Source organism: Zonotrichia albicollis, chromosome 3 (assembly GCF_047830755.1).
Source record: "Zonotrichia albicollis isolate bZonAlb1 chromosome 3, bZonAlb1.hap1, whole genome shotgun sequence".
Lineage (NCBI taxonomy): Eukaryota > Metazoa > Chordata > Aves > Passeriformes > Passerellidae > Zonotrichia > Zonotrichia albicollis.
The window spans coordinates 40,979,338-40,999,894 of NC_133821.1; the positions used below are offsets into that span (position 1 = coordinate 40,979,338).

The window sequence follows — 20,557 nt, forward strand, 5'->3', positions numbered from 1 at the left end:
TCCCCTCCCTCTATTTCATTTGTTTCTTTCACCAGTTGTCTGACATCTAACATTTTAGGCATCTCCCTTCCAGACATATAGCTGCACCTGATCTCATCTGAGGACACAAACCCATCTGCTGAATGATGGGGGTAATTTATAATAGTGAAAAAACAATGGCATTGCTCTTACCCTTGAATGAAGAGACTTGGAAACTGTGCCTGATAAGGGTGCAAAAGAAAACAGATCCTAATGTTCTGCTGAGGTTTCGACAGTCACCTGTGAAATGGCTGTTCCTAACAAAGTCTGGACCTCTCTGCTCTGCCTCAGGAGGCAACCTGAGAGTCTTGTGGGTCAGAACTGTGGTTTACATGTGAAGACATGTAAAACTGGGATTCAAATACTGGCATTTAATCAGGATGGTCAGAAAGGAAAAGCTCAGGCAGGCACAAGAGTGAGGATTCTTGTTCCCAGTAAAGCTCAAAGAATTTACTACCAATATCTGTGTTCCCAGAAGCAGGGAAATAGCTGCAACATGGCAATGCCTGGACAAATGAAAAAGTCCCACCCAAGGTGGACGTTGTTCACAGTTTGCTCACAGTCATTTCTCGCTATGCATGTGAGTAGTTCTTGTAACTTAACAACTTGTAACTTGACTATCACTTCTGTATTAGACCTTTGCTCCCATTCTATCTCCACACTTCAGTTTAAGCTCATAGCACTCCTGTAGGACGCTCTTCTTCCTTTTGCAGAGGAGAAAATAAGGCACTGAGACATCATTTGCAGATAGCTTTAATGTGCAAGTAATAATAAGATGAAGTAGGATTTTCCAAATCCATGATTGCTAGTGCAGCTGTTTCTTCCACAGTGACTTCTGCTTTGCCTGTTGTTTAAGTGTTGTATCCTCCCTGGGTTTTTAAATCCTTCCTAGATGGCCTATATCAAAGCAGGATTGGGGGCACCTGAAATACGGTGTCTGGTTTCTGAACTATCTCAGAAGGGCCCCTCTGAAAAGGTTCAGAGGACTGTGATATTCAGTTCCTACACTGTGTGTGCCCACCTCCGGAGAGGTCCCTGGTGCTAAATGGGGAGCTCCACACAACAAGCAGGCAGGGGCAGATGTTTAAACCTGATGTTGACATCAAGCATTTCAATATTCAGGGCACTGAGCCAGGCAACAGGACATGCTGAAAGGTTTGTGTTTGGAGTTCTCCCTTTAGCCTCCATAACATAGTTCAACTCAGAAATAGAGCTAGGTGGTTTGGTGAGGCAGAAACCGAAACCAGCGCGTGAGCATCAACATCTCAGTCATGCAGCTGAATGAAGGCAAACAAGGTGGAAGAACAGCCCATTCCAGTGGCCCTCCTCAGCCCCAGGGGCGTTGAACCCAGGGCTCCCTCTCTGCAGCACAGCCAGGTATTGGCCATTCCCGGTGGACACTCCTACTCTCCTTTGGAGGATAAGGGGTCAGGACTGCACAACAAGGATCAACAACACAAGACAGACACAGAATGTCACCACAGCGTCTGGGGACTCAGGGAGCACCTGCATCTCCTATGCCAGGGTAGGCAACACTTTATGTTGCTGATCTATTCTATGGATACAAGAGTGAAACTCAGCTTCTCAGTCCAAGCTATGTGTCCTTAGGCAGTTTAGATTATATTTGCCTCAAGTAGTTGGGAAATTGTCTTAAATTGCACTTCATGTGGTTAAATGCTGTTATGGATTGTGCTGTCAGTTGCTGTAATTAAGAAATTAATTTAGTGAGAGTTAGGAGATCTGGTTTCTATTTTTTGTTTTGTCACAGATTTCCAGCATGACCCTGGCAATCATATCAATTCAGGTCAAGTAACAGTGAACAGTGACAGTGTTTTAGGCATTAGCTAATACAAGAAATTGGAATGTATCTGCACTTAATTTGTGGAGTCCAGTATTTATCCATTCCTTATACACATCAATCACACAAGTTTAGTTATTTTCTTGTATTTTGTGAACATGCTGACCAAACAAGCTGGTTTATCCTGGAGTTAAATTGAGATTATATTTCTGTACATCATAAGTAGTGAAATAAGGTTTGCAAAGCAGTCTGAGACTCATGTGCATCAAGTTGTGTGTAGATGCATATACTTAATGCCCTTACTTTAGTTAATAATTTTTAATCTTCTGAAGCTTCACAAAATATGTCAATATTTGATATGGATGCTACCTTAGAGTTTACAATAGTATGTCAATCTCTGTTTCTGAATCTGTTCCAGGAGGATGTGGGGCAACCATTAATTCAGACAAATGCTTCGATTATGGAAATGTCTTAATCGAACCTCTGTGATGAGACAGACTCATAAACAATGACACCATTTAAGACATAGTAATGTATCAACACTATAATTAATAATTAATGTACTATTTATACTGTGGTAATGTTTACAAACACAGTTTACAAACACAGCAAGACCCAAGTCTGCTGTACAAATACACACAAACATTATTTCTGCCCCAAAGAGCTTAAAATCTAAACTGGGGGGGGAAAAGCCATTTTCAGGCTCTGGAAAAGGAAAAATATCAAACCAGTGACAATGTAAGACTCTGCAAAACAACTAATCTACACTGTAACAGGGAACTCATGGTTTCTCTGCAAGGGAAAGCTACTTTAATAACTTAACTTGAGATTTTAAACAGTGTAAGAGGTCATGTAGATACTCCTATTTCAAAATATTAGTGGCTAATTTAAGTGTAGATAAAGATTTGCTTAAGTGTTTGCCTACATGGTATATATTTTTCTCATTAGCATAATGTAATTAGCTAATGAAAAAAATAGGTGCCATTTCCTCATGCAGACGTCCGGAGGGAATACAGAGGTTGGCAATTATGCAGTTGGTGCAGGGAAGGAATATTGGCACACTCAGTTCTTCTCTGGAGACTTGCTAACACAGCATACTCACTTAACTTGGATACCTCCTTTTAGGAATTCCACACTTCCATGTCTTTCCAGATGTGTTCTCTCCTTACAGGTGCTCAGTGGCCCAGTTATTATAGTAGTACAGCCCTGCCTGGACTGTCTGACAAGAAAGCCCAAAGAAGCTTCCAGCAGTTCTGTGCAGATCAAAGTTAGAGTTTGTGCAGTTTGTCCTTGAGCCTCACTGCATTGGATGTTCATGCACTTCATGGCACAAACATACTTCTGTTAGAGAACTCATACAAAGAAGAAAGGGACCCCTCCCGAAACTAGAATATATACTGCGCACGTTACATTTTTTTAATAGTAGAAAAGTGTCTCTTCAGTTTACAGTGCTGAATTATGCAAGTAACACAAAGTTAACTGGAGATAAAAAACGATACATGAAGTATCTGAATGGTGATTGTGTTCCTCTTCATATGGGGAAGGAGGGGGATTAAGTAAATCCCCATCACAGCTTTCTTCTTATTGGACGAGTCAGTCAAGAGCAAAGGGAATAATTGGAGCTGCAGTCTTGACCTACAGCAGTGATTTTTGCTGGTGCTCATCTGTCAAAGCTGCAATGGCAGCATCCACATTGGTTGAATCATATAGACATAAATTCACTTCTCAAGTTAAATTGAGTCTTTCAGGCTGTAATTATGCTGTCACATAAAACCCCTTTACTATTTAGTGGATGAAACTAGGGGAATCTTGCAGTGCATATGATTCACCCAGGTCTTTTCAAACTGACACAAACTGATGTGGCCTCAGCTCACCCTCAAATGAATATTGCAAATTCAGATGGCTCAAGAGGATGGGAAGACCAGAGCACTGGCAACTGTTGAGACAGGATATCAGAGTCCAGAGCCAAGGACAGCTCCAGCACAGCAGTAACTGCCCCAATGCTGGCACGCCACTAAATGCCTCAGATTCCTTGTAGGTAAGCAGCCTGTACCCAGGACATGCCTGAGTGAAGGAAGGCTGCAGACAAATAAAAAACATGTACTAGTAATAGAACAGTAGGGGTTAAACTTTGCCCCAGGTGTCTGCATTTAAGACCACTGTTTTCAGTGCAGTTACCCTGGGTTGGTGTCTGTGTCACAGGGCAAGGAGCTGTGGGAGCTGTTGTTGCTTGGGGCTGCTGCTGGAGGGCATTCAGCCAAGACACATCTGGACACATGCAGACAGAGAGGGAATTATTCCTGCTCAGACTGTGTTTTCCCCAGGATTCACTCTGAGCCTCCAGCAATCTCCTGCACCATGTCACCCCACATCTCTGATATGCTCATGGTTTCTCCACTTCTACAGTCAGGCTCCATCTCCTCCACATTCCCACCTTGACCCCCCAGCCCAGACCCCTGGCCTGCCAGCCTGGCTCTGTCCTGCCTTGCTCCTGCATTGCAGTGAGATGCTGGGAATGGCTTCCTTGCTCTGCACAGTGCTTAGCAGTGTGGGATAGCTGACTTGTGGCCTCTTGCTTCATCCAGCTCTGGGCCCAGGTCCCAGGGATGTTATTTGCAAACATGTTCACAAGGAACCTCAGATGCACTCTAGACCAGGAGATTAAATTCCAAATGGTTGCAATTAGACTTGTGCAGTGGCAGGGTTTACCAGTCTGAATGTTATTTACCTATATTGCTTGTGGACCTCAGCAAGTGTCTTGGACATTTATTCTCCACACAGAGTCATCTAAAGATGCTAAATGAGGATTCTCTGTACTGCTCCATTATTTACTGCACATGTGCCCTAGGATAAGTGAAATTAAAATTTGTGTTGCAGAACTGAAAGCCCAAACACAGTCATTCTGAGGAGACAAACATATTTATAGGTATCTATCTGAGAATGTCTTTGCCCTACTTTGGCTAGAAGAAACCAAATCTTTATGAAGTGCAAAGCACTGAGAAATGAAAAAACAGGGAATAGAAAATCTGGAGGTATTCTGCACAGTTCCAGATTTGTGTGAAGATTGTTTACAGTTTGAGCTTCTGATTGTGTGTTAGAAATGGCAGGGTTCTGACCAGTACTGTCTATACTGCTTAACTCCATGAAAAGCTCTGCAACCTTGCCTTGCAAGATAGAAATAATATAACATATATATCTTGTCCCCACCACCCATTGCACAGCTAGGGACCTTCAGCCAACACACTGAATTAGTGCTTCAATGGCCTTCCACAAAAAGAACTCAAACATCAAGCCTCAAGCCCTCCCTATGAGGTAACAAAACACCTTTGCCATATGCATGACCCAGGGTCATGATTAACTAACACGGCTAACTGACTGCTACTTGCCCCTTTGGACATTAACAATGGTGAGGCTGGAGTAGCATTAATTTATTACACACCTTCATTGCCAGCTACACTGAGTATCCTATCCTGGAGTTCATCTTCCAAAGTGCATTTATACTTCTCTGGGCTTTTAAGCCCATTTCAGACTGATAGCACAGAAAGACTGTGCTTGTAACAGGGTTGAAATCAGGCATATATATTGTCTTTGTCAGGTTCTGGAAATATTTCCATGTTATGACTATGAACTTCAAACATACTTTTAGGGGAGATATTTCACAATTTAAAATCAAAAGCACCTGATGTACTCATTAATAAGAATGAGCCAGATAGTGACTATTTAGGAAACATTTTCCTCAAAGATAAACAGTGATACCTGAAGGAAAGAACAGAGATAAGGAAAGGTGGAAAAATCATAAAGTACTCCATGAAGTGAAGCATCAAGAGAAAAATATGTTGTTATTTTTTTCTGTTGCTTTCCTGTGCCCAGGAACTGTGTCATTAGTGTGTATGGTTCTCTGCAAGGCAGAAGAAGATGGCTCTGTGCCTGTTAAGCTGATGCTGACCTGCCTTCCTCACCTCACTGGTCCAAAGATGGGCTATTTTAGCTGCCTGAGCTCTGCTACATACACAGGTGCTGTCTGTTGAGACACTGCTGAGGGAGAACTGCCTTTCAGAAAGCTCCCCCTGGCAATGGGTAACTGAGGCATCCTTGCCCTTGAGTAAATTAGAGACACTGATTTGGACTTGCTTTGACTCCAGGTTTTGTCTTGCTTTAGGTTTGCTTGAGAGCTTGTGGCATTGTAAATAGTAGGGATAAGTGGCAGTTTGGGAAATTAAAAGACTGAAGGACAGGCTTTGAGACCCGTAATCTAAATCCCAGTTAGCAATACTTCATGCAGTGTAATGTGGTAGCCAGCCTGAGTCTGGCTCCATGGAAAAACTGCCTGCTGGTTATTGCCTCCCTTGGGAGAGCTGTGCTGGGAGGCTTTCACCCTGCCTGGTCCCTGGGGGTGGTTTGGGGCTGGTTGTGGCAAAGGTTAAATGACTGCTTTTATGAGCTAGAGAGGAGAGGAATGGGGAAACAAGTGTCCAATAGCTGTGGAAAAAAACTGAGGACAGAACTGAGAGCAATGGGGAATGTCTGTGGCCAGAGCAATGGTTATAGTTAGAAAACCTGCAGAATTAACTGAGGGGTCCAAGGTGGCCTAAAGCAGAAATCTGACTTGGAAACAGACCAGAGTGATGGTTGTGGTCACTTGCTGTGAAACCATATGGAGCCATGCTGTTCTTATGAGTAAAAACATGAAGGACAAGGCAGGAAGAGTCATGATCAGAGAAAATGTTAGGATCAGAGTGATTTGCAAAAAGCAAAAGGACAGGGAATCAGTGGCCATATACAATCTCACTCCTTCCCAGTACAACTAATGAACAGAAGTACAGCTAGAGATCAAGTATTTGTGGATGGAAGTCAAGCACCTAAGTGCAGACAACTTGCTTTCTTTGTCCTAGAAGCTTTGAATTAGTGAACTTGGCCTGAACAGCTCTCAGGATGGACTTTGTGTGCAGGTAAACATGTATGACACAGCAGTGCACTCACCAACACCTGAATCTCACAACAGAGTTATGTTAGGAATGGCAATCAATTGGGTTGTCTATGGACAATTTTTCCATCAGGGATAACATCAGCAAAACAGATGGATTTTTACAAGAAGTACAGTGTAATTTTAGTGTCAAAAAGCCCATTCAGATAGGAAAGTAAGGAAACTGGTACTATAAAAAAGCAGTTTTTATAGAATAAGATCTTCAAGCAGGAGTGAATTGCCTTCATTGTGTATTTTAATACTGGTAGGGCTTTTTCTCTCCCTCAGATCTCAGTAAAGAGGTACAGTTGACAAGGGTGGACTCATTCTGCAGGTAGTGTCCATATGGTTTGAAGTTATGGCAGAACAGATTATTAGCTATGGCAAATAGGAAGGAAAAACAGTTAAATAAAAAAGAAAAAAAGCAAGCAGCTAAATAGTGACAATCACACACTTTTGCTAGTATTGTTATGGGTTTTCCCGGGATAACCTCTGCAGTGATGTCTACAAGAGCAAAAGAATGCTCCATGTGCAGTAAGACGGTCTTTTGTTCACAGTATCTTGGTTTAAGCTAGGAAGTTTTAAATCCTTGCTTTTTTTTTTTTTTTTTTTTTTTTTAAAACCAGATGCAGCTGTACCTCTAGAGAAAGCCAGTAGGAGTTTTGAGAACTCTGCTTTAGGTGCGATTTTAAGAAATAACAGGAGCTGAAAAGCAGCACCATTCTGCCCAAAGGAGCTACACATTATGGGCTAGATCTGAAATTACATTCAAGTCAGTGGATTCATATAGGTAATGTTTCCCTGTGTGCAAGGAGGAGCAAGACAAGGCAGATTCCAACATTAACACTCTCAAACATGTTCTGAAAGAAAAGACAGTGCTCAGAACCACAGAATTACTGAAGGGGCAGGTAGGGAGATATGTTTGAGGTTATACCCACTTTTGTTTATCTCCACTGAAATGCTGGTTTGCATGTGTGCCTTGCATGAAGGATAAGATCACTGTTACAAGCAAAGTCCTTGGTGCATGTAGAATTTGACTGTCTCACAAGATCAGGTATGTTCCTACCTCTTTTCAAACAGAGCTGATTGGTGTGACTGGCATAGACATTATATAGAGTATCAGGTGGTGTAAATTGGAAATGAGATAGTGGCACTGGACAGGGTGAAAAAGGTGAGTGCTACAGAATGCTCTATTGATATTCTGTTGATATCTGTTGATATTGGGCTACTATGTTCAAACCCATATAATGTCAGGTCTAATCCATGCACATATTTTCTGGAAACTTTGACAAATATAGTAATAAAACCAGCCTTCCTTACAATGATATGTCAAATAAGCATATAGACACCAGTGAAGCAAAAGCAGTTTATTTTTCTTTTCACAATACCTTTTTCTTTTCTGTGATACTTTCACACTCAGCCACTAAGAGGTGCCTATTAAGAAAAGGGATTTTTTTTTTTTTAATGCACGGATACAACTAGGGCTCTTAATTCTTATTTAGTTACTAAGTTTCTGAAACTAGTGAAATCTCATGCCTGAAGATGTCCTGGACATTTATCACACTTGGTGTCTAGCTGTGAACCCATGAGTTTAGGCATCCATTTTAAAAAGCAGGCGAAGGTTTCCTTTGTATTTGTGTCCACTTTGAATGTCTATTGCACAGCGGGCAGGTGAAAAGGCAATGACAGTGAGGTGAAGGCACTGCCTCAGGTAGCAGTTATCTGGATATCTGGATTCTGTGCCTGGGTCTGCCAAGCCTTCTTATATTAGTTGCATCATTTCTGAGCTTCATTCTTTCCTATCTACAGAACAAGGAAAACAAATCCCAATTTACATTGGCTTTGCTTGTATTGCCAGTGTTAATTCATTGCTGTCTGTAAAGGAGATCAACCCTCTGATAAAAGGTGCTAGAGGAATGCAAAATATGTCTATAATATAAATATGAAAATGAAATCAAATGAAAAATACTGTCAAGGTTTGCCTTGGCTAAATCAAAGGTTCCAATACCAGCTGTAGTCCCTCTGAGAGCTGAAGCTGTCTGGTCTTTGGATATGTGGCAGGATATGTGAATTCTGATGACGGCAGGAATAATATTTAGCACTAGTGAAGATTTTCTTTAAAGGTAAAGTTTCTGTTTCTTAGTAACACAGAGTTTTACTGTCCAGCTTGTCATGGTTGTGTGATTTGTGTTGCAAAGAATGTGCTTCATCTCAGCTCTGTATTCCTGTTGGCTTCTGTCACTGTGAGTACATCCAGGTACTCAAGGACCTGTAAGTGGTCCATCACACTATCTTTTTATTCTTTTATTTCTTACTATCAGGTCCCACAGGGTTCTAGTGACAGCCATTAAGTCTTTATGACATGTTATGTAAGCAACATAAAAGGAACATTTAGGATGAGATTTAGTGAAGAAAACAAATGAGAAGAGAAAATTTCTATTCAAAATTCACCTCAAATGAGGGTCAATGTAGGACACACAGAAGTGCACAAGCCAAGTAAGTAATAATAAAGGGTCTGTTTTACAGAAATAGAACATCCAACTTCTGGACAGTGGCTGGAGTCAGCTATACCTCAGACATACATGATTCTTAGTGTACTAAACTAACCTACTAAACATATTCTGTATGGGTTTGTAAATATTAGCAAATGCTGTTCTTAACTGCCAGAATGCAAATTTAGAGGCAAAATTTCTCAAATGGTCTCATCCCATGGGTGAAATAACTAGTAATGAGAATATGAAGAACAGTAGCTCCTTATTCAGTTGAGTGCTGTCAGCAGGGGCAGAGTTAGGGTTCTGAGCAAGGTCTTGGCCAGCCTTTTGAGGCCTTCTACTGCTAACCTCACCACTCAGTCCTTCATCATCACACACCATATTTCCAGTGCATACCTCCCTTTTGGCATCAGCAATATTTTGTATTGATTCCAGACCTCAGGCAATGAAGACTACTTAAGTAGCACAAACAGAATTGCTTCTTAACTTGGTTACAACTTTTTCCACCAAAATACATTTTCCAGAAAATAACACTTTTTCACTGGCAACTCCATAACTACTTTTTTTTAAATTATTACTATTTTCCCTCTGGAGACACACTGGTCCTTTGAAAGCTCTTGGCAGAAGTCTGTCAAGTTGGCTGCCTGGATAAAGGTGTGACTGCCTGATGGACTCAGAATCTGGCTGAGCTTCTTGCAGAATCAGCCAAGTCCCTTGGCTTCCCTGCTTATAGATGAGCAGGTATTTTGGCTAGCCAGTGAACTGAGTTGTTCCCATTTACTGGAAATTTGGCTGCTGGCATTTTGTCATAAGTATAATGTTAGTAGCTTGGAGTTCTACACAAAGCAGAAGCTGGTGTGGTTGGAGTTTTCCTTCCTGCCGCCACTAGTCAACAGTGGTGAATATACAGCACTAAGTGATGCCCTTTTATAAACTATTGCATCCAAACAGAAAGGTCTTGATATCACTTTTGATCCGAGTTTGTGTTTCAACCCCTGCCTAACACTGGTGGCAGAAGGCTGCAGTGATTTCTGGTGTCTGGTAAAACACGACTTGTTTTCATTAGTTGATTCATATTTTCCAAGAGGAGCGAAGAAGATAAAAGCTGTTGTGTGCCCTCCTTTTTTCTACTCATCTTGTGATCTGCCAACATATTTCAAAAAGTCTCGTGGCTTAAATCCTTGACCTTAAGAAAGTATTAGAATTTTTTCCTCATTCCTGCTACATGTGAGTGCATGTGATGGTCTTGTCTATTTGTGTTTACGTAATGAAACATCAGTGCCCCAAAGGCACTGGTCATTCATCTACTTATGCGAGCATTCTTGGCACTGTCTTGGCTTTTTCCAGGCATTCTTTTTGTGCATCAGCATCAACACATGAGACAGCATGCCTTCTTACATCTTTTTCAAGGGACCTCTTAAAAACTTTCCTTATTTGTCTTCTCTACACATTTTTTTTTTTAATTTGAATGTAGGTAAAAGACAACCAATCTGACAAAGAATACAGACATCATGTTTTTAGAGATTAGGATCACTGTCTTTACAATGAATTTGTATGAATATTTTTTTTCAGGAGGTATATCTAAAGTGTAAAAATGTTTAATGTCAGTCAGTTTAATACACATTGTGCATTCAATTTGTCTTGTCCAGCCCAGGAACGTCTTTTATATCTCATTAAAGTAACTCATATATTCATGCAGACTATTGCATATAGCACACATTCAGTGCAATTACAATTAAACCTTTGGACCATAATCCATCTTCTTGGATCCTCTGAGTTTTCCAGTGTCCCACAAAGTATTTAAAACAGGCACTCATTTCTCAAGAGTTTGCAAAGAAATTATTGGAGCTAGACAAGTTTTGAGAAAAGTGTGTTTGGATTATTTGTCCCAGTGTTATTTATAAATCCAGTTGAAATTCAGTAGATACCTTTGTCTAGATCCTGGTCTTTCTCTTCTTTTACCACAAAGATAAAGGAAGATGTGACAGATACTGGATTTATGTGACAGCCTGGGAGTGGGGTGCTTGGGCTGTGGGAAAGCCTGGGTTAGCACCACAACTCCCCATTACAGTATTACAAAAGAAAGACCACAGAAAAGTATCCAGGAATGAGCCTCTACCTGTTGTGTGAGAAACTCCCTGGAAGGCTGGGGCTACAAATGTTTGTCCAAAGTGAAAGTGCACCAGCAGATAACCAGAGTGGCTCTTTGACCACACGTGCTGATTATGTCAATTTTCTGAAAGGTGAGCAATGGAGACAGAAAATGGAGTTGAATCTGGATAATTCCTGTCCTTTGGAAGGGCTAGAGCTCTTGAGATACTGAATAAAGGGACAACTGTCTCCTCCAGAGCAGTCCTGAGAACTACTGCTGCTCTACATATTTATATTTAAGTTCTGTGAAAATACTTGAAACTAAATATTTTGTATTAGCCAGAGCATGACATGTCAAATTAAATACATTTCTAATAATTTGTTTGGGAAGAAGATTCAGATTCTGAATTTCCACTTTTTATTTGGCTTCCAAGGTACAAAATCAATTATTTGACAGCCATCTGGTAGATGTGTCTGATGAAATTGCTCAGAACAAATTTCACTGAAAATTTTCTGTGTTTATGTAAACATAATTTTCTGTATTTATTATAACCTCATTGCTAAGCAAATATTTTAACCATTTGCCTTCCCATTGGCTCCCCCATTTCTGTAAGGTTTTCAAGGACAACCAAAACATCCAAACACAGCTTGTTCTTTCTGTGAGGATTTCCATGCTCAATATGTGGTACCCTTGAAAGACCTATGAGGAGAACAATTCATGTTTTTATAGATGTTTTCTAAAAATGTGTGTATTTTCTCATTATGTTGCACACTGAGGAGCAACATATGTGTTATCTCTTTTCTAAGTCAGAAAATGAGACACAAGTAGGCTGATTGTTGGCTTGACTTTACCTTGGCAAAGCACCCAGAAGAGTCAGAGGTTCTCTTATCTTTAGTGAATTGAAGGAATTAGCAGATAAGGTACAGTAACTGATCACAGTCATGGTCACAGAAGTGCAAACTAAGGAGAAAAGTCTGTAAGTTCTCTAGAAGGTGTCTAAAGCTGTCCACACTCAAATAGTTGTACATAATTATCCAGCTGAGTGGGCAGCAGCTGTTGTTTGCGGGGTGGATATTTGAAGCTGAGCAGTGAAACTATTGTACCAATGCATGTACCCTAATGCTTGGTTTCAGATTCCATCCTGTACGAGCAGCAGGAATGAATATGGTCACATTACCAGGAGCACTGGCTAGGAACTGATGCAACAGCTTTATCAATCCAATAAATGCAAGAAAAGTGCGTAATTCAAGCTTCTATTGGAATGATATCTGCTTCCTCAAACCTATGGTGCTCCACCCACATTGTAAAGGGGACCATCTGTCCAATGTCCTTGTTTAAAAGACTGACCTCAGGAATTGTTTCAGATAGTTACACAGATTAGCTGAGCAGATGGTTTTAAGTAAACATCCACCCAAGTGGTTAACACGTGCTTATCACCCCAGCAGAGCCAACAGTCATGTGCCTGCATTCAGAGCATCAGAAGTTGGTTCCGCTGAGTGGTGCAACTCCTGCAGTGCCCAAAAAAGGTACCAACATAAACTCTGATTTAGTGAAGTATTTAAACCTGTGTTTAAATAGCACTGCAGCAATCAGACTTGAACCTTGAATTAAGAACCTTGTTCAAATAGAGGAATACAGGAGTTTCCATGAAAAATCTGACTGAACATCCATCTGGTCCAAGCCCACCTGAGACTGTGGCCAGACAGATGGAAATCCATCTGCCCATCAAAAATGGAAATCTCCATTCTTGATTCCCACTGGTAAGCAGAGGGGTCAGGAAGAGGCATGGAATTTCTCAGCCCCTTTTTGTCACCGTGTGTCATCTTTCTGATGCAAGCTTTGAACCTGAGAACAGTTTGTAATTAAATATGAAATGGGTTTTTGAGTAAAGTGTGCATTAGTGATGGATCACTAATTTGAGTAAAGTGGATGTTGAAAGGTGCTTGGACCCAGGGAAATGAATGAAGTTTGACTGATACAGTTCCTAGAATTGCAGACAAATCAGCTCAACAAGCATGTACAATTTCAGTTCATTTTGCATTGGGCTCAAAGCATATACATGTCTTAAAAGGCATATGCTGAAATTCTAGGTAGGGTTCCAGGCACCTTGAGTTCATTTAAATTTGGGCAGTCCTAATCTTAACTTCTCCTTTTTCTCCTTCCCAGCCTAATATTCCCTCCTTCTTCCATGTGTTAAATCTAATATTTATATGTCTGCAATATGATCTGCTTTGTGAGATCACAGAATGCTTTGGCTTGGCAGGGACCATTAAAGGGCATCTAGTCCAAACCCCCTGCAATGGGCAGGGACATCTTCAGTGAGATCAGGTTGCTCAGAGCTCCAGCTCTTAAATGTTTCCAGGAATGGGGCATCTACCACATTTCCAGGCAGCCTGTTCCAATGTTTCGCCACCATCATTGTAAATAACTTCTTCCACATATCTAATCTAAATTGACCCTCCTTCAGTTTAAAACCAAGACCCCTTTTCCTATTACGACAGGCCCTGGTAGAATGTTTGTTCCCATCTGTCTTACAGGCTCCCTTTAAGATTATCTGGTTTATAAAGAATGACTTTCTGAAGGTTTTGGTTTTTTTAATTGCCAAGGCCACTTGCAAGCCTGTGGACCATTTATACCCTTTCCCCCTGATAAATGGGAAGATTTAACCTTTTAAAATTCCATTAGTGGTATATCTAATTAATTTTCTCTTAGTGTTTGGAGCTGCACTGCATATGGGAGCACTGTATCTGCAGAGCCAGCTCTTACAGCCAGGATCAGACCATACTTCTGGCGAGAGGCCACCAGAGCAGGAGAAGCAGCAAACCTATTTATAATAGGCATTTTGTCCATCAGAAGAATGTCAGCAGCCAAATTACTATAACCTGCCTGAACCAGCTCAGCCGTCCTGCAAATGCAAGCCCAGATTGTATTGGGAATGTTTGTTTTGCCATTTTTCAAATACATGAAGAAATCAATGGCGTATTCATGGCAGTCAGTAGAGCAAGTAGTTATTTTAGATGGACAACCCCCAAACCCTTATTGCTGGCACTAAGGGACTGCACTTCTGGCTGGTATCAGCATTAATCCTATCTGGGTAAGCCCAGATTTGCCTGAGTCACAAATTTAAGCTGTATCAGCTGCCGTGCTTTCATCTATTAGTTTCAGGAATGTGGTTTCTGCACCAGATCCATCTGGAAATTACCTCCTCAAGACAGATTGCTTGTCAATATCTCCTTAGGGCTTGTCTTAAGTGCTAAACTCTGCTTTTTCTTTTTTTTTTTTTTAACCTTGGGGTAGCTGATGTACATCAACTTCCTGAAGATAAAAGGAAAGGTAAAGAATACCTGCGGCCACAAGAACAGTTGCAGTGGGACAGGAGAGAGATGCTGGCTGTGCATTAGAACCTTAGTGCAGTAGGACTTCATAATCTTAGGTACACCTAGGAGTTGGCTACCCTGCTATTTCATTCCTGCTGGCAGACCTGCTGGACAGGTGAGTTTGGGGATGAGACTGTGCAATGTGCACGAGAAACACTGATTTTTAAAATTTATATATTTATTTTAAATAATGATTTTGGAGGCCCGACTGTTCCATTTTGATCTATTAAAAAAATCAGTTCTCTACTTTTCACACTGTTTCACACACAGGTTAGTCTTTGTTTTCAACTACATTAAGGTCCTTCTGTACCTTCACCTTGATAATTTTATTGCATGATAGCACTTTTTTATTGACAGGGAAGTAGCTTGTTGTTGTTAATGTTTTCAAGGTGGTGCACTGGAGAGGAATATTGACCGGAGAAGCATTAACTAGCTGTCCCAGAACCTGGAACAGAATCCCAAAACTTCACAGGCAGATATATAGGGCTGGTGTGGTCAGGCAGCTAAGTCCATCTGCAAGCCCTGAAACATTTGGCTACATTCCCCTAGCAAGACACAGAAAGAGGCTATTCTATGAGTTTCTTATGTAGATATTTAGATGTTTTTCTGTTCAAATCATATTCCCTCCTCATGGAAAATACTTGTCTCTTGAAAGCTAGGATTAATGCTAAACCTTTTGTTATTCACATTACAAGGCGAGGTCTGCCAATTTAGCCAAGAATATATAATGATGATAATGATATACCTTCCTGTCTCAGAATTGGAAATGATGCCACCATGTTCAACGAAGGTAGAAGATTAAAGTATTTAATCTCCTTGGTTATATTAAATTATCTGATTGATGAAAGAGGCGGGGAAGGAAAATTAAGATCATGAAGCTGTCTGAAGCCATGCTAGCGTTTTGCTTACTTGGTGTATTGACACTGCCAGAAGCTACATCCTCATTCCTAACTTTTTATGAGTCCACATTTTATAGGATAGTTTAACAGCTGGGTTTTTCAGCCTGCGTGTTTGCAGCTCTCTCCCTGACTTCAGTTTCACTTTGCATGCTCTCTTTCTCCCTTCCACGCCCTGCTCCTTCCCCTCAGTTAGAGATGCAAACACCAGATAACTGACAGTTCAAGAGCTTGTGATCACCACTGGTTTTCATGATTGGAGATCATTATTAAATGAGACGTGAAATCCTTAGGCATGGAAAAAGTGTAGCTAGCTTAGAGTTCAGGGTTCTCCAGAGAATTTATGCCTGGAGACCTGAGATGGCTTAAATGCTGAAGTTCCTGTCATTTCTGAGTGTGAAGGTGACCTCAAAGTGATCACCACTCCTAACCTGCAGCTGGGCAAGTTTAAACAGTCCTGGTCAGAAGTGTGAGTTCTCTCTTTGATCTCTCTGAACAGTTAATTGTTTATCCTCAATTAAATATTTGCTTTGGACTTGTTTTCTAATCTAGGGCTTTATGCTGCATGATGCAGGTGGAGACTCTTGCCATTTTAAGACCACTGATATAATTTTCAAGATAAGCTTTAGTGTCTTAAAAAAAGTCTGAGGTTCTTGAACATGCAAGTAATTTCTAAAAGGAGTCTTGAACTTATAAGTCACTTTACAGAAAAGAAAACAATAATGATTAGACAGAATGCAGAATATATAGGAAGTTATGAGTAGATTTAAGGATTTAGCTTAAGTCAGTAGTAGGCAGTTAACTAAAGCTAAATCAACATAGAAAATGCTATGTCTACTCAGATTATATCAGGTTAACATCAGTTTCTATACAAATATAAGGCTTACTTTCCTAATACCTTTATAGCTGTGTGATTGCAACTTTACACAAGCAACTGCCCTGAGAAGCATGAACATGTCTTTCAGTGACATCATTGCTATAATGCCATACTGCACCCTAAATTAGACAATGATTTGGTGTCATGCATTTAGATGAGAATACTGATGTGGTACAAGATAATCACCCATCTCTTCTGGGTATCCCGATGTTGTTCCCAGCAGAGTCCTCGTCACACGCAGACTCCCACGTTCCCAGCAATGGCACTCACAAGGAAACATTTGGACCACTGGTTTTGAAACAACCCATATGACAAGGCAGGGCTGACAGCAGAGGATCTGGTGCCTTGGAGGATAAATGTGAGACACCAAGTCAGCTGTGTGGCACTGACACAGAACTATGGACTTGGAAGCTCAAGCTCTTGGTTATTTTCCACACCTAATGGCTGGACTCAGAACAAGCTGCACATCCCCAGTGGATCCAGCCTGCATTTTATCAGGAGTGCACTGAAAACATTGTGGTGGAACATTCTGGGGTTTATGAGTATTTGTTTTTTGATAAAACCCTTTTACATTGCAAGTTTCTCACTACTCTCTACTGTTCAATTTTCACAATCACCTTTTGTTATATTCACATAGTTTGTCCCAACATATTTGATTCATTTGACTCTGACAGTGTTTGGAGACTGTCCCAAAATTCATTTGCAAGGAAAAATGACAAGAAAAAATTAGAAGTAACCTTCACAAATATTCTGAGGGCCTGAGTAGATAAAATTATGTATGTTAATGACACTCTTTCCTTCAACATCACATCACCTCACAGTGATTTTATGATTAAAATACTATTTTTCTCCTCATAGTTCTTGTTTTCTTTCTGTCTTTAGACAATTGCTTTTCCAAAACAAGCATACGCTTTTTATAAATTCTGTTCATCTAGCATATGGGGGAAGACACTGTAATAATAGCATAATATATTATTAATACAATAAACATTTTAAAACATTTTCTATTTTATATTTGTGTGGTAGCATTTAACATATTTTCTGGTAAAAAAATATAGTATAATAATCATTGTACTAAAATATCAGTTGTTCTTGAGCTTGAGAATGTGTAATCTAAATAGAGGACTTCTAAAAAACATCTAGCTATTCATTTACTCACTGGGTTCTGATTCAGCATTTACCTTAATTCCTGTACAGTGAAGCATTTAATCTTAGATTAACTTAATGTTTAAATTCTTTTTTTTTTCAAGAAAACACTTAAACTAAATGTACCCATTCTCAAACTGAATTGTAATTCCACATTAATCAGGACAGTCAACTGGGTTTAAAAAGAACCATGAAAGTCCTTTGGGCCATGTCTCCACCTAGAAATTGTACTTTTCCAATTATGTTCTTAATTGACGATGAAGACATATTGACAGTGAAGTGTTTATAGGAGAGCAGTTCATTACCTTAAGAGAAGCAGAACATTGTATCTGCTCTTTTTAGCTGCATCTTCCCTACAGGCTTTAGCTATATAGTTATGCTGACAAAAGTCATACCTCAGACCAAAATGCTAAACAGTCTCACTGAAAATGGCAAAGAAGTGAATAACATTATCTGTCAAAGACATCATGAGTTTGTGAAGATAGAGCTGGATGGAAAAATACTTGCTGTGCCTGAAAAAGCAATCCTACTGCTTAGTTAACCAAAAGGTTCCCAATTGATTAGGCTTTTTGGGGGGGTAAAGAAATCCAGCATATCGCTGTAACAAGATAAAATACATATGAGAATAGTAAAGTCTGAAGTAGGACACTAAAAGAGGTTACAGATTTATAACTCAATCTATATTGTCAATTTCTTTCATGCCTTGGTTTCTGTTTTCATTCACATGTTGCAAATGGCATGAACAGCAGACAGTAATTAAAGAAATGAGACAGGAAGACGCTGCTAGGAAGCAGCACTGTAACACAGCAGCCTCACATGATAAAGCTGTATTCCTGCATCAGGTAAAAACCAGGGCATCAGCTAAAACCTAGCAAAGCACAGAGAATGCCTCTAACTGCCTCTGCTGCAAAAGTTAGTGGACTGGATTAATATTATTTTTGAGAATTTCTCTTTTAGGGTTGAAATTTTCAAGTAACATCCCTTACGTTAAGGTGATTTACAAAGAGAAAATAATAATTTTTCTAATTCTTATGAGGCTCTGTAACTGAGAGGAATTCTCAGTGCTATATTTTTAACACTGGTTTACTTAAAGGACTCTGGATGTTTTATAGTACGATTTTTATTTCTATTTGATTACTGTAATCAGTGGCTGATTAAATAATATGAGAGAATAGGAAAGAAGGAAACATGAAGTCTTTAACAAAGAATTTTTTCACCTTGTAAGTCTTTACAGGGCATTAGAATTATAAATTTGCATAGTAGAAAATGAGTTTTAAGTAGGCAGAAAAGAGTCCCCATCACTTCAGATCATCAGCTTCATTCTCCTAATTTGTTAACGTCCTATACCAGTGTCGGCTTACTGGTATGACACTTTTTCTAAAATGTTTATCATTCTTAAATTTCTATTAGTATTTTATTCTTAAAAAATAAACCAACAAGGTAGAGAATCCAGGTATTCAGAGGTATCCTTTTACTCTTTTTTTTTTTCCACGAAGAAGTGCTGAAATATTTTTTGTGTTAAGACTTAAGAAGAATATTGCAGGTTTTGGTTTGTTTGTTTGCTTTTTTTTTTTTCCCTTGGTTTCCCAAAATTTCTTGGGAATCTTTGAAATTAAGACTTTAAAGGTGTTATGGAATTTAAGGTAAATATATTTCATTTAATCCAAAAGCAAATCAGTAAGAGGGAGATGTCCCCAGAGGATTAGTCTAGAGATTTATCAATTCCTAACAGATTTGTGTTCTTTTACCTGACAGGGAATATTCAAATATATAAACCTATAATACTATAACATAAATCTATGCCTACAGGCATATAGGAAAGTCACATTCATGGCTCTTAGTAGTAGCTCTGTGGTTCCTATGAGGAATTTGAAAAGTCTAAATATGCCATTACTGTCACCCAAACTTTAATCTAATACCTAAACACGAAGTATAGGATAACTTTTAAAATTACCTATCTTGGAATTCTCACCCATTTGGAAACTAAAAATCATGTTGGGAAACAGTTTTGTAAACATGTGAGTGAGAGATGTTGTATTTTTAACATATGAATATCTGGAGGATGTTTCTGTTTTCATTGGAAATTGATGAAAATTGAATTCTTTACGGTTAGGTGAAGTACTGATCATTTCAACCCCTCAACTCTTCCCTGAACTGATCATGCAAAAATGCTTTTATTTTGTATTATACTACAGAAACTGATAATACTGACAGAGCTGTCAGTCTTAAACCTTAAGCCACTTTATTTTTTTACTTTCATTTGTGTAGGTCAGAACTGTTTTTGTCTTTTCTCTAAAGAAAAAAAGATATTAAAAAAGGTCAGTGCCAGAAACTGAGCACTCATACAACACTTTGCTAACAACTTGGTGCCAGTAAGTAGCCAGTGGGACTGGTGACACACTTCCTTTCTGAGCACTAATAAAGAATGTGAATAGCACATTGCATAACCTGAAGATTTGCATTCCAAAAAATAGAGCAAGAGTTGAAATTATTTACAAACTGAAATCCAAACACCCAGAGCACATGAAATCAGCTATTCTCAGAGGCCACTACAGGTTGAAAAAGAAGTGCAAGTCTTGCTGTCCTGCTCACTTTCTCAAAATGTGACAAGCAAAGACAGCTTCGTATGGATTCTGCCATCACATTATCAATTGGTTAAGCACTGTTACAGAAGTGAACACAGACAATATGCTATGTGCATATTTATATATAAATATATCTCAACATACAGATTTATAATTTGATGTGATAAAATCCCATTAGGGGAAATAAATACTGTAGAAAAGTTTTCAGATTCCACTCTTAACTGTCTATAATACACATAGGAATCCATCTGTGAATGCTAAATTGATTTAGACATGCAAATTGCATAACTGGTTGAACAGTTACCAGACGTGT

General features: G+C 39.5%; 1 long non-coding RNA gene across 2 annotated transcripts; it reads left to right on the forward strand.

Annotated features, from left to right (window-relative positions):
* Positions 1–1,174: 1,174 nt before the first annotated feature.
* On the forward strand, positions 1,175–19,186 carry LOC141728507 (uncharacterized). Of its 2 annotated transcripts, none has more exons than XR_012579492.1 (3): positions 1,175–1,543; positions 14,661–14,855; positions 16,734–19,186. It is a non-coding gene; the product is annotated as an uncharacterized LOC141728507 (long non-coding RNA). The 2 variants fall into 2 exon arrangements; XR_012579491.1 differs by having other exon boundaries at positions 16,737–19,186.
* Positions 19,187–20,557: the final 1,371 nt, after the last annotated feature.